Raw genomic sequence first — 18,182 nt, 5'->3', positions numbered from 1 at the left:
TACACAGAGCACTGGGGCTCCTATACACATACCCAACGAAGCACACCTCCAAGTCAGGAGCTAATCGCAGGCCACACATGCTGGACCCATGACGTCACAGCGTCAAGCACAGACCACGGACATTTGCAGACAGTGGATCCGATCGAAGAAGCGGGAGAGAGCAGGGCTTGGAGTGGAGATTGAAGTAATGATCCCCTCGGCTGACTGATGATGCCGCTCCCCACCTTGCATAGATCTGGATATAATCAACTAAGGGTGAGTCCCTCTTGTACTGTATACAGAGCAGGACAGCGCTTTATACTCACAACGTACTGAGACATATATATGAATATACTGCTGCCCTTAGCCCCATGATAACACATTGAGCACTTTAGTACGGAGGGACATGGTTCTGGTCCTCTGAGATTGCTTATATATGAGTGTGGTTATAAGGATCACTATGTGATGGGACATACAAGATTTGGACTCCCCTAGAACTGTTTAAAGCGGCATTAACTCTGAGTAAGAGGACTTAATACGGGCATACTCACATGTAGATATACTTTTCTTTTTCCAAAAAAAAAAGTAGTCTGAGAATAACATGTGGATGTCATTTTTAAAGTTTCATTAGCTGTTTAAATATTTACAAAATAAGTGTAAAGTTTTAGTGTCTATAAAACAATGGAGGCTGCCATGTTGTAACTTAGGTTACCTTCTCTCCTGTGGCCAATTAGGGATAGTTATAAATAGGTCACTAGAGTTTGCAGCCAATGACTGTGCAGAATATAACAATATACTGCACTTCCATTTCTAACAGGAACTAAAAAGCTCACAATTTCATAATGAAATTACAGGAAAAGTGGACACAATAAATAATGAAAGTATATTGTAGATTATATATATATATATATATATATATATATATATATATATATATATATATATATATATATAATTTATCATTTTATATTACCATCTCAAAGTGTTTAAAGCTAGCTGATGATTTGTGGCTGCACATAAATTCCTATTGTCAATGTCTCAACAGATGTGATCAGCTAGCTCCCAGTAGTGTGTTGCTGTTCCTGAGGCAACCTAGATTTGCTCTTTAACAAAGGATACCAAGTGAACAAAGCAAATGTGAAGCAAAAAAAAAAAGTAAACTGGAAAATTGTTTTCCATTGTATGCTGTATCATGGAAGTAAAAATTGACTTTACAGTCTATTTATGCTACTTATAAATGTTATATGTGTGGAATTCCATTTGACATAATAAATAATCTGTTATTCAAAAGCAGCATCTGATATTACCTGCATGCAAAATGATGTAAACACTTATGTCAGCTATACAGCATGATGTAGGCACGCCATCTCATTAACTCTGCTCAAGAAGATCTCATAGCATATTTTTCATTTGCCTTGTGTAAATTACAGCAGCCACAAATGAAGGGCATAGGATTCTACCTAAGAATTGTATTGTACTTGTATGTTTCTAATAAAAGGTCTGTTTTAATCATTACAACTAAAATATTAATTAACTTTTTTTTTTAAAATAGAGAAATTATACTATTTTAAATGTATTAAAGTTAATAGGATTTACTGAAAGTCGCAAATCAGTATCCTTTGTTGCAAGAACAATGCATATTTTTTTGGCTCTCTGAATAGGGTTTTACATTTTTAGATTCAGTTAAAGAGGTTTAATTGCTTCATATGCAGTTTGACAATAATTTTACAGAGGTATTGCAGAGAATGATTTAAGCTTCGTAATTATAATTTCATATAATGTTCAGCCAAACTAAATGTACAATATCAGGTTGTATTAAGCACATTAGCTATGCAAATGAGAGCTTATACGTACAATACACTGCTGCAATGCAACATTACCGTGACACTGAAAGACAACTGCTAGCGACTCTTAGGCTTCAAATTGTTTTGCAAAGCCAATGCAAAGTGTCTCAAACTACAGCTCTTATTCAAATGAAACTGGTTAGAGCAGATGGTTGAAGAAGGCATGCAAGCAAGTAGTAAATCTCCTTCTCTCTCTTTCTGATTGCTTTGCTCACAGAGGAATAAAAATTCAAAGAAAATCAGTAATCATGGTGGATGTCATTAGCATATTCCCAATAAGGGAGCTAACATAAAAATTCCCAGAGAAAATGAATGACTGCTCTAAGATCAATGAGCAAAATACCAGTCTTCCAGCTGCATCCTCAAATGGAAAACACCAAACGATTTATATAGAGAGAACAGGCTTACAAGAAACTGAAAATAATGCTATAATTTTCCTTTCAGTAAAGCAAACGAAAATTTGTTTTGAAATCTTTAATGTCAAATGGTAAACAGCAATGTCAGACATTTTCATGTGCAAAAGAGAATGAAAACTATTTTGTTGAAGCCTGTCGTCTGCTAAGACTTTAGCTGTCTTTTTGTTCCCTTATTCTGTCAGAGAAAATCACACAAGATAAAACAAAGCACCCTAATTTGATCACATTATTGTGAATTTGTGTGATAATACACTCGTTCTAATTGATGTACAAACTGATTAACGCAATAACACACGAGTCAAGAAACAAATTGTAATTGAGACAATAGATGTTATGTCTGTTTCATGAAATATTGAAAGCTAAATGGAAAGCTAAAACAAAACCGAACAAAATAAACATATTCTGATTCACTAAACAAAAAAATGCTGATACGTCAAATGGGCTAAATTACTACTGCGCAGGGGTCGTTATCCTTAGCGACCTTGCCAAAAGAATAGAGCACAATCAGGTATTGCAAGTGGATAGTAACAAACATTTTACTAGAGAATCTTAATGTGGATGATATTTTTTTAGTGTTCCCTAAGCTTTGAATGGATAGAGCGGGGAGTGCTATTATTGATCATATCACAAGTGGTAAGGTTAAAGGGACAATGAACCCAATTTTTTCTTCTTTTATGATTCAGATAGAGCATGGCATTTTTAAGCAACTTTCTAATTTACTCCTATTACCAAATTTTCTTCATTCTCTTGGTATCTTTATTTGAATACAAGAATGTAAGTTTAGATGCCGGCCCATTTTTGGTGAACAACCTGGGTTGTTCTTGCTGATTGGTGGATAAATTCGCCCAACAATAAACAAGTGCTGTCCAGAAAGTGCTAGTGTATAATTAGTGCGCCAATGGTCTGAAAATCCACTGTCTGTATGACAGTGAGACACAATCACAGTGTTAAAAATCTAAATATATAACTATACGATACAAATCGTTATAGAAAAATACCCCAATCAAATTATATTAGGATACAAATGAATTCTTAAGAAACAAATAAATTCTTCTTAGATATTAAAAGTGATAACATAATATAGTGGTGTCTTTGCAGCAAACACCCCAAAATAATAAGGTGATAAAACTGCAAGGCACTGTAAATAATGAACACAGCAATGTGATAGAATTGTAAAATGTTATAGTGAAAAAGTCCCAATGATCAAAGTTCAAAGTGTTACATATATGATGGGCGTAATGTCCAAATCACAGTAGGCAGGCTCTTCTCCAAAAGATCCCTGTTGGTGACCCAGGGGTGGATACTATATAGAAAAAAAGATAAAAGAAGGCGCCAACATAGTGCGGTTACCAATGGGATGGAACACGCTTAGTAAATAATACCAGGTACTCACAGGATGAAAGACACTTGAGAAGTGTCACAGGTGCCTCCTGGACTCTCAGAGTTGTCCAGCTAACTCCCACTCCACTGTGGTGGTAAGGTTCCGCTTGTCTCTACCGATTAGGATGGCTCCGCTAGTGGTTGTGGCTCCCAGCCAGTATTCCAATAGGACTCTCTTGCGGTTTCCCCAAATCCAGCTATCCAGTTAAAATCCGTGCTCTCCGGTGAGAGGTGATACAGCAAGGATAAAAGTGGTTTGTGACGGTGGTAACAAACTACAATATTGCCATTAAAAATATCAGAAAAGAAAGTTCGTGGCTGCAGTAATCGGTAGAGACAAGCGGAACCTTACCACCACAGTGGAGTGGAAGTGCTGTCCAGAACCTGAACCAAAAAAATTACTTAGATGCCTTTTTTTTCAAATAAAGATAGCAAGAGAACAAACAAAAATTGATAATAGAAGTAAATTAGAAAGTGGCTTAAAATTGCATGCTCTATCTAAATAACAAAAGAAAAAAATTGGGTTCTGTGTCCCTTTAAGTGTTGCGCTCGAGCACAACAAAAATATTGCTGAAGTAAAGTGTTGATGCTTAAAAATATGCATAAAAACACATGTAAAATTAATTTAATTGAAGTATTTCACTCATATTTATATATATTGGGCCAAAATACAAAAGGAGCGCTAATTACATATACATATATGTGTGCATATGTATTTATATGTGTATATATGTATTTACAGACATACATACACATGTAAACACATAAATACATAAGTATACATATATAGGATGGCCATATTGCCACTTTAAAACAGGACATATTAAAAATACATGTGTCAGGGTTCTTAGAATGGAACATTATTCAAAGCATTTCTTTAAACAGCCCTGACATATGTTTTTTTAAGTGTCCTGTTTTAAAGTTGCAATATGGTCACCCTATGTAGAGACACAGGGCCAGTCTTAGGTGTTTAGACACCCTGTGCTGGCTACTCCCGTGGTGCCAACCCCCCAAAAATAATTCCTTTAAATGGAAACACTGGTAACAATTTTCAAAAAATGATACCAAAGTAAAAAAAAATAATTGAATAATATAAGCAAACTGAAGTCTCTTAAAATTACGTGCACTATCTCAATCATGAAAGTTTAAAGGGACAGTCTAGTCCAAAATAAACTTTCATGATTCAGATAGCAAAAATAGGAAACGAAGATCCTGGGAGTACTACTAAAAGCGTCTTTATTGAAAAATATTTAAAATAAAAATGGCACACAAACAAGAAAAAATAGCAACCAGGTGTGGCACTGAATGGCTTACGCGTTTCAGCTTGCAGCCGTAGTCATAGCCTATAGTGCTATGTGTCACACCCCTTAAGTACAATTACCTAAATTTCCGATAGGTTAAAATTGTTAGAACACACCTGTTGCATGAGTAATATACATGATGTTAAGCATTAACCCTACAACCTCCCTAATTTGACAAAATTGTTTTTACAAGATAGACCCACTAGAGACCAGAAAAAAAATCTCTATAGGTAAACTATTAAGCAGTGTGAAAACTCAGAAGAAACATTAATATCAGCAAATATAAAAATGGAGCATATGAAAAATATATATACCTAATACTATAAAAGGGAGACACTTGGGGAATCATAGAGATACCAAGGCATATCCAATAGAAAGGTTGGTGTAATATATATTAAATATTAAGGATACAAGACCCTACGGACATGGAGGGAGCTAGGCATAACGGGCAACATTGTTATGATAAAAGATACAATACAATGGAATGCCAAGTACTTAATAAAAATTGGGAAAGCAAAAAGAATAAAATTCAGATAGAGCATGTAATTTTAAACAATTTTCCTATAGACCATATTAAAAAAACAACTTCTTAACCAATTAAAGGGACAGTCTAGGCCAACATAAACTTTCATAATTCAGATAGAGCATGTAATTTTAAACAATTTTCCAATTTACTTTTATCACCAATTTTGCTTTGTTCTCTTGGTATTCTTAGTTGAAAGCTTAACCTAGGAGGTTCATATGCTAATTTCTTAGACCTTGAAGGGCACCTCTTTTCAGAATGCATTTTAACAGTTTTTCACCACTAGAGGGTGTTAGTTCATGTGTTTCATATAGATAACACTGTGCTCATGTACATGAAGTTACCTGGGAGCCAGCACTGATTGGCTAAACTGCAAGTCTGTCAAAAGAACTTAAATAAAGGGGCAGTTTGCAGAGGCTTAGATACAAGATAATTAGAGAGGTAAAAAGTATATTACTATAACTGTGTTGGTTATGCAAAAGTGGGGAATGGGTAATAAAGGGATTATCTATCTTTTAAAACAATAAAAATTCTGGTGTAGAGTGTCCCTTTAAATTTGACTTTACTGTCCCTTTAACAAAAACAGAGAACCATATAATAAGCACCCCAAGCCCTCCGCTGTACTTATTATTATTTGGAGACAATAAACCCTGTATTAGTTTTGTATATGGTTTCAACTATTGACCCTTTAAAGTCCTGTTTAGGGCCACAAATGCAACAAAGCCAATGTTTGGCAGTATCACACAAACGCAGCAGCTGATTGGCCGTGCTCTGGACAAGCAGTTCTCTGTGTTTAACCCTTTGCAGCAGATCTCCTACCTACAACATTCATAGCTCAAGATAATGGTTGACAACTTCACTGTTGCAAAACTGCAGCCACATAACAGAATGTGCTTATTATTTTATGTGAAATTACAAAAAAATAAAATTATTCCTTAATGCTGAAATATAAACACTTTTAGAAGTACTTGGATTATAATAAATAAAATAATAATATTATCAACAAATAACAATAACTGCTATGGCTGGGGCAGATACCTGGCGGGGTATTAATAATCACCAGATTTACTTGATGCCGGCCTAGGGCTTCTCTCACCAGCCGCACGTCGGAATCATAGGGCCGGATCACCTCCACCGCTCTGAACCCGCACCAGCTGTGGCCTCAAAACAAGCACTACTGCCTCTCCTCTGAGTCTAAGCACGGGCTGCGAGTCATCACATGATATGGACAACCCAACCCCAGGAAACAAACGTGCTGATGTGTGCTACCAAGAAGACCACTCTTGGCTCATCACACCCCAAGTCCTCTGGCTCCACTGTACTTACACTTGAGCATCACGCATGCACCCGCTGCAGTCCTGCTCCTCCCCCCTCCGCCAGCCATAAAAAATGTATATATATTTTTTTTAAACTTCCTTCTGTCTGCAAATTAGGCGCCCTCTAGGGTGTTGCGCCCTTTGTGACCGCACAGGTCTCACACCCCAAAGGCCAGCCCTGGAGCCCTTTGCAATTAAGTAGAAGAAAACATGCAAAAGCATATTTATGTGATATTCATATTATATAATAAAGTGTTTAACTGTGTATTTACTGTATAGATTTCACATTCCATTGTTCTTCACATAGCAGAATATGTATTTAAAATAGATATTCCTATATATATATATAAATGTCCAACAGGCCAGCACTCACGGTTAGAAGAACAGCTACCCAGGGTGCTTCCACATTGTAGATAGAATCAGCAGAGAAAGGATGCACTCACCAGGATTTTCAGTGTTACCATTAAAAGATAACACTGAAAATCCTGGTGAGTGCATCCTTTCTCTGCTGATTTATATATATATATATATATATATATATATATATATATATCTTTATGAATTGGAATGTGAAATATTCATATTTTCATGTCATGAGAATATGCGATTGGGTTAGCGCGCAAGTCGGGTGTTATTTTTTTTTCCCAACTTTTTTTCTCCAATGACTTCTATGGGGGAAGAGGTTATCTTTTGCACAACAGTCTATTTGTGCTAGAAGTAAGCTGTATGCGCGTGTCGGGTTAGCTTAAGAGCAATAACATTTTACTTTTAAATCATAATGCCAGCGCAACCCAACGTGCATGAAAAGTTGACTTCTAGCACAATTAGCACTCTAGCGTTAGTGTAAAATACCCCTCCACTTGTAATCTAGCCCTATATATTCATATACAGAAGTACCTGCGTTGGGTTAGCTCGAGAGCAATAACGTTTTACTTTCAAATCATAATACCAGTGCAACCCAAAGCAAGCAAACATTTTACTTCTAGCACAATTAGTGTTCTAGCAGAAGTGTAAAATACCCCTCCACTTGCAATCTAACCCTATATATTCATATACAGAAGTACATTATTTTATTGCGCTTCACTTTATTGTGATTTGATGATATTGTGTTTATTACAAATTGAAGCTTTGTGGCAACCTTTTGCCATCAAGTCTATCTGCACCATTTTCCCAACACACACACACACACACACACATATAAACACATAAATACACGTATAAACACATGTATACACATACATACAATATATACATAAAGAAAATACAAAGTGCAATGTAATTTGTAAAAAAATACACAGAAATATACAAAGTTTGATTCTAATTTGTTAAAGTAACAAAGAAATATAAAAAAACATCAGAATTTGTAAAATCACTGCTGTACATATATCAAAATATAAATGCATTAAAATACAAATGAGAAAGTACAAAGCTTAAATGTATTAATACTGAAAGGACCAACTCTGAAGTGTAAAGTAATATAAAATACAAAGCTAAAGGACAACATTTATCAATCCTTGTAATGCACCTAACGTCACGCCTCAGCTCTCATGTGGAGTAGCACATGAAAGTGCCAATTTTTATCTTTAAAAAATCCTCTTTTTTGTGCATCTTTCAACAGGCGAGGTGAGGAGAATGAAAAATGTATTTCTCCAGGAGATCTAATAGGTGCAAAGATATAAAACTCTATGTAAAGCTGTTTTAAGGGTTAAGTCAACATCTTCCAACACACCAATAATTTGTAGAGGATAACAAAAAAACTCCATGGTTCATGTGGGCGATTTTTCTTTTATTTTAAGCAAATTTTAACTTGATAAATATAAGATTAAAGGATTATTAAACTTGACATTTCAACAATACTTAAAATGTTTAATTATTGCAAGTGGAACATTATTGCAATATACATTCCTTATTTATTTTGCAACCTTTTATTGTAAAATACATCCTAAAACTGTTTGTTTCACTTTCTCCCAGGGAGGCTTTGGTTATTACGCTCTCAATACAAATGAGTACAATACATTAATAATTATAATAAAAACAGAAATAAAATAGCAACCACAGCAGTTATGAAATGCTGACTAGTCCAGGCTGCACTTTGTCCAGAGGTGGTCAAACACGATACAAGTGTACTATTAGTGAATACAATCAAATACAAATATAATTGAAACATGTCAAATCAATCTTTTCTTTATGAGAGCACATATGTGTCAAAAAAGGGGGGATATTGCCAAGGTGAGTGTGAATTGCACTATTCACATCCCTATCAGATGTTACCAAAATGGGTGCACACAAGGGTACAGTCATGTGGATCCATATAGTCCAGTAGATCCATATATTCTGACTAGAAACTACTGATGGCATATAAAATATTTGCATACCCAGTCCTTTTTCTTTAGTACGTGGTTACGCTGAGCTCCAGGGGGAAACGACAGGCAATTGCCACAATCGAAGGTCCGCAGAAGAATCTTTAATCATCAGGCCCTTACATAGAACAACTGAATAAATTACATAATACTTATCTCCCCTAACCCCCACTGGGAGTGTAATTTTTTTGTTTACACAGCTTTTTTTATAGCCTATACTTTAAGTTTACTTAAAAATGTTCTCCCCTTTAAGTTGTTCCCAACTATCTACTTTACCTGCTGGAGTGTATTAAATTGTTTAAAAGTATTTTCATTACCCTTATATTGGCATTTGAAATAGTTTATTTAGCCTGTGGTATCCCCACCCATCCTGAAACACAGCCAGTAGAATAAATCACACTCCCAGTGGGTTATAGAAGAGATAAGGTAATGACATATTAATTTTCCATTGCTCTCTCCAAGTATTAGTGATTGGTTTATGGACAGATGTAAGCAGGTATATGTACACAATGTGATAAAGTAATGAGATCTGATTATACCTACAAGCTCAACCCATTTTATTAGGTTGTGGCTTCAAAACACAAAATCAGCTCATTCGTATACACAAATAATCCTTAAAAAAGCAAATCTCATACATTTTATACTCTGCAGCGGGTAAGAAAGTAATTAGAAACACATTAAGGGATAAACAATTTTATAGTATACTGTCCCTTTAAGTATAAAATCTTTCAGTATAGGTAGGGATACCACAGGCAAAATCAACTATCCCATATGCCGATATAAAGGTAAACGATGAATTTGTAAACAATTTAATACAGTCCAGCAGGTAAAATGGATCACAAGGAACAAATTATTGGGGAGAAAAAATTAGGGTACAGAGAATTATAATAGTACTAAAATAAAACACATAGTGCTAGATTACAAAGGGAGAGCAGGGAGCGCTATTTTTTGTGCAAGTATAACATGCAATTTTTTTTCTTGCATTATTCAAATAGAACATGTGATATTAAACAACTTTCCTATTTATTTCTATTATCTAATTGTTTTTGTTCTCTGTGTGTCCTTTGTTGAAAAAAAATACTTAGGTAGGCTCAGGAATTGTTGATTGGTATCTGCACATATTTGCCTCATGTTTGCTTACCCAATGCATTCAGCTAGCTCCCAGTAGTGCATTGCTACATCATCAACAAAGGACACCAAGAAAATGAAGCAAATTAGATAATACAAGTAAATTAAAACATTGTTAATAATTACATGCTCTATCTGAATCATGAAAGAAAAAAAATGTGTTTCATATTTCTTTAAGTGTTACTTTTGCTACATTTGATGGTTTTATACTGCTGTAAAATTTAGTGCTTTTTAAGACTTGGAGTAAATAGTATAGCAAATAACTATTTATAGGGACAGTCAACACCAAAATTGTTATTGAATAAAAAGATAGATAACGCCTTTACTACCAATTCCCCAGCTTTGCACAACATTGTTATATTAATATACTTTATAACCTTTAAACCTCTAAATGTCTGACTGTTTCTAAGCCACTACAGGCAGCCTCTTATCACATGATTTTTTTTTAGCTTTTCAACACAGGGGACTGCGAGTTCATGTGAGCCATATAGATAACATTGTGCTCATGTCCGTGGCAGACACTGCACTAATTGGATAAAATGCAAGTCATTAAATAATAAATAAAAAGTCATGTGATCAAGGGGCTGTCGGATGAGGCTTAGACACAAGGTAATTACAGAGGTAAAAAGTGTATTAATATGATATAGGACCATGTTGGTTATGCAAAACTCGGTAAAGGTTAATAAAGGGACTATCTATCTTTTTAAACAATAAATATTTTTGAGTTGGCTGTCCCTTTAAATAACTTCACTACATGTTCACCATTGGCTTAGCCCACCCTTGGCTTAGTGCGATATCCAACATTAATTTTACTGGGTACACCCCCCTTTTTAACCTGTTATGTGAGGGATTTAGTGCAATCTTAGCATGCCCTAGACTATTGCTCAAGTACTTGAGCAATAGTCTAGGATCGCTATTGATGGCTCTCGAACAATGTTAACATACAATAGCACTAATATTTTTGCAATCCCATTGTAATCTAGACCATAATATTTTTTATTAAGAATTATATACAACATAATTATCTTTGAAGAGAATATATTTAAAAACTACAAGAGAGCAGAAAATCTATACACCAAACCCTATTGATAATGAATCACATTTTAGAATATAGATACAGAGTTTCGGAGTTGACATGCCTTGTTGTTTTAAACAAAATACTTTGGGTGACAGGTTTCACAGATGTCATTATTAATTGCTTCATCAGGACACAGATGACAAAATGATACAAAGAGATCTGTCTTATTAGTTTACATTATTCCATATTGTGGAACCAAGGTTTGAATGACCATGAGCATATTGCTTTTACTTTTAAACAGCCACCCAACCATACCCAGACATTCCCTGGGAAAGAGTCTGCTTTTGAGTTATACAAATGAAAAGAAAAAAAAAAAAAGCTTTCATGTATAAATACCAACATAGCAAAACCATTAATAAAATATCTGTCAGAAGCACATCTCTCTGTTTTAACTCTAAGATAAAGGATGGAAATCATTAATTACAGTTGCTGTCAAACAAAATAGACAATCATTGTTCTGGATTGAACAGAAGATATTGTTTTTCTGACCAGCAAGTCATTAGAGTTTTGCATCTCTTCTAAATAGACATTACAAACCAATACACAGTAATTTAAGTGTTTAACAAGGAGGAATAACGAGTCTATTTTAAAACATATGTACTATATAATTCAGGTCGTATTTTAAAGAAACAATTTCTTTGTTTATTAAAGTCTTGAGAAGATAACTGAATAAGGAATATATATATATATATATATATATATATATATATACACACAGTATCTCACAAAAGTGAGTACACCCCTCACATTTTTGTAAATATTTTATTATATCTTTTCATGTGACAACACTGAAGAAATTACCCTTTGCTACAATGTAAAGAAGTAAGTGTACAGCCTGTATAACAGTGTAAATTTGCTGTCCCCTCAAAATAACTCAACACACAGCCATTAATGTCTAAACTGTAGGCAACAAAAGTGAGTACACCCCTAAGTGGAAATGTCCAAATTGGGCCCAATTAGCCATTTTCCCTCCCCGGTATCATGTGACTTGTTAGTGTTACAAGGTCTCAGGTGTGAATGGAGAGCAGGTGTGTTAAATTTGGTGTTATCACTCTCACACTCTCTCATACTGGTTACTGGAAGTTCAACATGGCACCTCATGGCAAAGAACTCTCTGGGGATCTGAAAAAAAGAATTGTTTCTCTACATAAAGATGGCCTAGGCTTTATGAAGATTGCTAAGACCCTGAAACTGAGCTGCAGCCCAATGAGCAAGACCATACAGCGGTTTCACAGGACAGGATCCACTCAGAACAGGCCTCACCATGGTCGACCAAAGAAGTTGAATGTACGTGCTCAGCATCATATCCAGATGTTGTATCTGGGAAATAGACTATGAGGGCTGCCAGCATTGCTGCAGAGGTTAAAGGGGTGGGGGATCAGCCTGTCAGTGCTCAAACCATACACCGCACACTGCATCAAATTAGTCTGCATGGCTGTCATCCCAGAAGGAAGCCTCTTCTAAAGATGATGCACAAGAAAGTCTGCAAACAGTTTGCCGAAGACAAGCAGACTAAGGTTTTGGATTACTGGAACCATGTCGTGTGGTCCGATGAGACTAAGATAAACTTATTTGGTTCAGATGGTGTCAAGCATGTGTGGCGGCAACCAGGTGAGGAGTACAAAGACAAGTGTGTCTTGCCTACAGTCAAGCATGGTGGTGGGAGTGTCATGGTCTGGGCATGCATGCGTGCTGCCGGCACTGGGGAGCTAAAGTTCATTGAGGGAACCATGAATGCCAAGATGTACTGTGACATACTGAAGCAGAGCATGATACCCTCCATTTGGAGACTGGGCCGCAAACACACCTCCAAGATGACCACTGCCTTGCTAATGAAGCTGAGGGAAAAGGTGATGGACTGGCCAAGCATGTCTCCAGATCTAAACCATATTGAGCATCTGTGGGTCATCCTCAAATGGAAGGTGGGGAAGCGCAAGGTCTCTAACATCCACCAGCTCCGTAATGTTGTCATGGAGGAGTGGAAGAGGACTCCAGTGGCAACCTGTGAAGCTCTGGTGAACTCCATGCCCAAAAGGGTTAAGGAAGTGCTAGAAAATAATGGTGGCCACACAAAATATTGACACTTTGGGCCCAATTTGAACATTTCTACTTAGGGGTGTACTCACTTTTGCTGCCAACGGTTTAGACATTAATGGCTGTGTGTTGAGTTATTTTGAGGGAACAGCAATTTTAAACTGTTATACAGGCTGTACACTTACTACATTACATTGTAGCAAAGTATAATTTCTTCAGTGTTGTCACATGAAAAGATATAATAAAATATTTACAAAAATGTGAGGGGTGTACTCACTTTTGTGAGATACTGTATATATATGTGCATATATATATATATAGATATAGATATAGATATATATAGATATATATATATAATAGATATATGTATAGTCATATATAAACACACATATATTATAGATATATAAAAATATAAATATGTATATATATATATATATGTATGTATATATATATATATATATATATATATATATATATATATATATTGAATACATAGCTAAACATTCTATTATTCGAACAAATCATTTTGAATTTTATTGAAAATTTCGAATTTTTAGAAACATTCGCCCATCCCTAATATTTACTGTATAATATATATACATACACTAATTTTTGTCTTTTTAATTGAATTATTTATTTTACAACAAACATTATTATTTTCTCTGATCATAACATTTAACAGTTTTAATTAACTTTTAAAGTCTCCAGTTATAAAAACTAGTAAAATAATAAAAACAATTAATTGTGTATAGATTGTGACTGCATATTCATGCGCAAAGGCATCAACAATGTTTGAAAACAAAATAATTGTAATTAATAGTAAATAAATCATGTTTCAAATCACAATAACGCATCGTTAACATGTTTATCAGGTAAGGATATATCAAATAAACAAAAAATAGACTGAATTATCAAACTATAGATAAAAAAAAAAATCAAAATATAATAAATTAAATTTTTTGTGTGTATGATACAATAATATATAAACTCTCAAGCTAAATCAGATATTTGTAAAAAGCATTTGAATTTCAGCTTTTTTTATATTTTGAATGATAATTTTTATAAACATTTTAATGCAATATAATGCCTTAAAAATATAGATGCCTGTCAAAAAGGTGTGAAGAATTATATAGTAATAGAGAAATATTCAAAAGGTTTTAAAATATATATATATTTTTTAAAAAGTTAGCGGCTTTTGCCTCCCTTAGGCTTAGCAGTGAGTTAATACTATACGCAGAACATCTAGATGTTTAGATCTTGCCAGGGCAGCTGTTTGTGTTAGCTTATTTTGTCTCACACAGAGATGCACGTGTGTCTGTAATAATTGCTCTGTGAACTACAAGCACCTCTGGAGAGTTATTAGTATACTTTCTTTACCTCAAAAAGGAACAGTTGCTTACAGGGTGACTTACAAAAAATAGTTCAGAAAAAAATTACATTTCATCTTTTTAAGCTTGGTCCTTTTTTATGTTAGTTGAGATTGCTGCTAGGAAATCACAGCAAATAGGTTTATTTTTATATAATCAACAAGAATTGTATTACATTAAAAATATTTATTTGAATATTGTGTCTTAATTTTGAGATATGGATCATTTGTTTCCTTTATGTAGTGGAATAATTAAAATAATACGGAAAAGTGTGCAAAAGAATAATGCATAAATAAAATGTTCAAAAAGTAAAAAAAAATTGTTGTTCTGAGTTAGTTTGTATTATATATTGAAAGGACTCAGTAAATAATACATCAATTCAGTTTGGGTTTATTGTGACTGTGCGCATCGGACGTGGCGAGTGTATTACACAAGTTGTAACTAAACGTGATCCCTTGAGCGCAATTTAAGTCAAAATAGACCAACTTCAGACCTCTTGTTAACTGTTTCAAAAAAACAAACAAGTGTCACAAAACACATCAAAAATCCATTTATGAGTAGACTTACACTTATAATAACACTATCTAATAAAAATGATTTTAAAAAAAATATTGCCCAAGAAAGTTATAAGGGCTCAAACATATGAGGTCTTAGGTGTTGGAAAAAAAATTCAGGCAAAGGGCTTTAATATAGAGATGCATACATATACATGTCTAAATATCTATATACATATATATATGTTTATATGTGTGTAAATATGTATTTATATGTGTATATATGTATTTATATGTGTATATATGTATTTATAGACATATATGCACATCTAAACACATAATTATATATATATGTATATTGCAATAATGATCACTCTCACCTTAATGGCAACTGCCATGGTGCCAGGGATTAAATATATAAAGTAGGAGAATGATATATATATATATATATATATATATATATATATATATATATATATAATTTTAGAAAGGTTAAGCACTCACTGGACTGCGGTCATCTGTGTGATAGCAATTTTATTAGTGACGTTTCGGGACAAAAATAGTCCCTTCCTCTGACAAAGAGCAATACAAAATATCAAACATTTAAAGGTGAACAAAACCCTCCCCCCTGTGGGCTACCCAATCACTGTGATCTGCGTGTGTGATCAGGAGAAACCAGTCTCCTGATAGGTTAAGGACCAAAGGTCAATTCATTTGATAGGATAAAAAAACTGTCAATCAATAATGTGTATTGGTGTGTGTTAATGTGTATTAGTCTAAGTGCATTAAAGGTGTTCAAAAGTGAATTAAAATGCAAAGTTCAGGGTCAGCAACAAATATAACTGAAAATCCAGACAACAGCTGGTGTGACAAGGTCGAATAAGGCTGTGTGGGCACGAATGTGACTTAATTACCCCCACCAATGGCAATGATCAACACAAAAGGTGCTGGCTCGAGCAACCAATCACATAAATATATGGTGCATCTGCCTCCTCCCCTCGAGGCAACAGTAACTAACACACCACACATAGCGGAACCAGTCTATCAATATGGCACATAGCCTTGCTGCGCATCAATAAAGATAGTCTCGTGTAATCTCCTCAGTCAATCGACATTTGTGCCTAACACATAATAAATGTCGTCAGTCCGATCTTGCATTATTCTCGCATAATAAGAAAAGCATCTATGCCTGACCAATGGCGTATCAGCATGAAGCCACACACCGCTCTAGCACCAATCACGCGCTTTGTTGACAAACTGTTGTAATCGCGCGTCACCAGCTAATGAAGGTGGAGTGTAGGGCCACACACCCCCCTGAACGACCAATCACGTATGTAAGATCCCGTTTATCAAATGTGTGAGTGCACGCCCCAATGTCCGTGTTTAATGCATATTAACCTGGGCCGCAGAAACATGTGAACCAACAAAGCATAATGCCTCCAACTCCACTAACATAATTATCAAAGTACCTCCATCAAGGATCATGTTAATCGATCCGATATTGACAGATGTAATGTTGACAGGTATACTATTGTATTGGCGTGGCAGCATCCAATGATGTTATAGTGTGGGGCCACATACCCCTGGTGCGCCAATCACGTGAGACCTAAAGAAAGTACACGCCCTGATGTCTATAAATTGTGCAAATTCCCATGGATAGTGCTATCCATCTATAGCGATCGCAACAATTTATCAAAGACACCACTATAGCCTTATTGTTAAGAAAAAATTATTCATAAATAAAAATAAATAATTATTATCATGAAGAAAATTTGTACATGAGAAGAAGTGCAAACATCACCGATCTACCTCACTTCACCATTTGGACATATCTGATGTTAATTTCAAATATACAGACAAAGCCCGAAAAAATGTGTCTATATTACATTAAGTACCATAGTATTTCAAAAAAGAGCCAGAAAACATATCTCCATTGCTTAATGGCCTATTAATTAACCCAGAACTCTTAAAGACCATCACCATATGTCAAACCATAAAACACACGGGTCGCCGCCCATCTTCACCCCACATCAAACAAAAACAAAAACCAAACAGGTATCCAACAAGATAACTAATAAATTTTAATGATAATAAGAGATAAGGTGTTCTAAAGACACCAAAAATTGAACCCACAGGATCAGTAATTATTAAATTACTCATGGGGGTAACCCCATTGCTATAGATAAAAACCGTCCCACAACGCCTACCTGTATTATCTCAATAAGTGCCGAAAAAACAAAAATTACCCAGGTACGCTGAAGGCCAGATGTTCTTATAGCCATAGTTGATTAACAATACTTCAAAATGGATAGGAGATATGTGATTCAATACCCACATAGTCACGACCTCTAAAAACCTCAACATGAACGATTTGCTGACCAAGAAACTCTACAAAATTAAAAACTAAACAAACAACAAATAAAGCAACCAATAAAAACAACAGTAACCTATTGTAATCATATCTAGTGTGGAAATATACCCATTATTGATGAATTAACAACTGAGGATATACTAGCAGTATGTGTTGACTTTAAAAAATGTAGTAACATACTGGAAATGTGATGTGAGCAGAATCTGAATCAGAAGGGATCATGGACTCTCGCCAATGTAAATGAATCGAGGACTCTCATTGCAGAAGATCGCTAGATGGACTCTCATCAATGGACTCCCATCACAGGAAGCACTGCCACCCTGTGTGAACATTGAGGCCTCTTGGTTGTAATGTCCCCAATTCGTACATCCATCTGGCTTCTTTCTTTAGGAGAATTGTCGCCCTGTCGCCTCCTCTGTTCAACTTTGGTACATGGTCGATGATCCGAAATCTCATGTCTGTGACTGTATGTCCAGCTTCAAGAAAGTGGCGAGCAACCGGTTGGTCGGATTTCCCGTTGTTGATAGCAGATCTAATGCTTGACCGATGGTTTGCCATTCGAGTCCTAGCATCATCTGTCGTCTTGCCGGT

This window comes from Bombina bombina, chromosome 10, assembly GCF_027579735.1.
Source record: "Bombina bombina isolate aBomBom1 chromosome 10, aBomBom1.pri, whole genome shotgun sequence".
Lineage (NCBI taxonomy): Eukaryota > Metazoa > Chordata > Amphibia > Anura > Bombinatoridae > Bombina > Bombina bombina.
This window is presented reverse-complemented; position numbering follows the sequence as displayed.